This window comes from Pseudorca crassidens, chromosome 4 (assembly GCF_039906515.1).
Source record: "Pseudorca crassidens isolate mPseCra1 chromosome 4, mPseCra1.hap1, whole genome shotgun sequence".
Lineage (NCBI taxonomy): Eukaryota > Metazoa > Chordata > Mammalia > Artiodactyla > Delphinidae > Pseudorca > Pseudorca crassidens.
The window spans coordinates 139,630,028-139,632,527 of NC_090299.1; the positions used below are offsets into that span (position 1 = coordinate 139,630,028).

Below are 2,500 nucleotides of genomic sequence, written 5' to 3' on the forward strand. Positions count from 1 at the left end.
GAACTATCAATGTGAATAGTGTACAATTTATTTTATACATTGTGTTCCTCTGATTATGGTATCATCAGTTCCTAGTATAACTGAAAACATATTTTCTAGATACTTAATAAGAAAAAAAAGTTCTATAGCCAATCCCCAACAAAAGTGTTAGTTACTATTCTTTATCAAAATTTATCCAACCTAAAAATGAGATTAAATTTGTGTTAAAAAATGAAAAATTAAAGAAAATAGTCTTTTTTTTTTTTCTCAAAGAAAAGGAAACACATTTTATTTTATTTTATTTTATTTTTGGCTGCACTGGGCAGCACGTGAGATCTTAGTTCCCTGACACGGGATCAAACCCGTGGCCCCTGCAGTGGAAGCATGGAGTCTTAATCACTGGACCACCAGGGAAGTCCCTGGGATCACATCTTCATCAGCTGCTCCTCCATTTTCATTATATGAAATTTTATGTATCTGTCTTTGGAGAAAAGCATCAGTGTCAAATCTAGCAAGGAAATATCTGCCCTCAGGACATGAGTCTGAACAAGTACTTGAAAATGTGACAACAGAATTTTCTGATCACATTTTAACAAAGGATTTACTTGCTGATCACTAAGAAGTAAAATTCAGAAAATAGTCCCCCTCCTCTACTGCAAGAATAAATCTATAATAAAACATTTTCAGTCATCCTCTCCCCTCTTCCCAATGTGTGCCCTTTCACGTGCACTTCACTGTAGAGCCAACTGACATCCAGAAGTACTCTGAAAGGCACGTGGCACTGTTGTGTTACTCATGCCTCTGGTACACCTCCCTCGCAGGCAAGTGGAACCTTTTCTGTAGCTTCCCACTTTCAATAGAAATTTATTGAAAATTTTTCTTGATAGCAAAATACTTAAAGATTCCTTCCCCCTGCTCATTCTTCAGTTATCTACTGGAAAATTACAGAATTGAAAAGGTTTTGCCCCCAGTTGTGATCAAAACATGGAATATTGAAGAACATCTGGGTTACTCTAAGTTCTTAGGTTACATACATAGATATGTACAGAGGAAGTTGAACCCCAAGTTCTATTCCTTCCCAAAATGGGTAACAGAAGAAAGGATTTGATCAGCACAGCTGAAGAAAACTGATACTCATTCTATGATAGAGCAAAGCAGGCTTTTTCCACCATAAACTGGTACCACCTTGTTGGTCATAAACCCTGCAGAGATCCAACAAGATGAGCCTCAAATTTCAAAGAGGGTCAGCAGAGAATGCTAAGATAATATGAACAGAAGAGAATGCTGCTAAAGGCACAGAGCAAAGAATCCCAAGGAATTTTTAGTGCCATTTTCATTTAATAAGCCAGTAGTATAGCAACCTAAAGACCTTGGCTGTGATCACACCAGGATGTTTTTATGGTACTGCTGCAGGAAAACATGATGGGCAGCTGGCATCCTCTGGCTCACGGTGCTCAGTGAGCAGCTCCTGCACCAACTCTGTGGAGAGCCTATGGCTGGGGGGTGTAGTGGAGGTATTTCTGGCCAGGTGGGAGCTCTTTGGTGAAGACTCCTTTAGGGAAAAGTTTTTTGGCTTCCTCTTCAGGGATGGTTGGAAGGACCATCACGCTGTCTCCATTCTTCCAATAAACTGGGGTGGCAACCCTCTTTTCTGCAGTAAGCTGGAGAGAGATAATTACTCGGAGAATCTCATCAAAGTTCCTGCCAGTGGTAGCTGGGTAGAGGATGGACAGTTTTAGCTTCTTATCAGGACCGAAAATAAATACCACATGAGCTGTTACAGGCATGCCCTTTTCGTCCTTCTCTGCTGGGTAAAGCATGCCCGACTGGATGGCAAGGTCCTGATTCTTATCATCAATGATGGGAAAAGGTAACTTTTCTGTGGGCTCATCACCATTGTAAGCATTGATATCCTTGCTCCAGGCAAGATGGTCTTCAACACTGTCTACTGAAAGGGCAATCATCTTAACGTTCCTCTTGGCAAATTCTGGTGCCAGCTTGCTGCTCTGCCAAGCTCCGTGGTACACACTGGGGTAAAGTCCCGAGGGTGGGAGAAGAGAATGCTCCATGAGTCTCCCAGATAGTCATGGAAACGGATGCAGCCGATGGTAGTATTGGCCTCGAAGTTGGGAGCCTCGTCCCCAAGAAGGAGCCCTCTGGGCATGGTGGCAGCGGTGACACGGAAGGAGGACTCCATTTTCTTATATAAAATGATTATTTTGATGTAGTGCTACCAAAGTCTTAAATCCTTATGCTATTTTAATACTTTAATCCTTCATAGACTTTTACAATTGAATCCTAAAATACAGTAAACACACACATGTAACTGGTGTGTTGAACAAACATGACTAAAGAAACATAGTCAACACTTTATGAACTCTCATTGTCCTTTCAACATTTATTCATAGAAAAGTTCTCTTGTTGTCAACTTAAAAGAAAAGTTATATGATCACTTTATTCCACGAAACCCTTTGGAATTATTTCATCAGAAATGTCCAGTACAATAGCTTAAATCTTCATG

At 40.5% G+C, this 2,500-nt stretch overlaps 1 pseudogene; it reads right to left on the reverse strand.

The window, feature by feature from the left end:
- Positions 1–1,297: 1,297 nt before the first annotated feature.
- Positions 1,298–2,166, reverse strand: LOC137223274 (peroxiredoxin-6 pseudogene; annotated as a pseudogene).
- Positions 2,167–2,500: the final 334 nt, after the last annotated feature.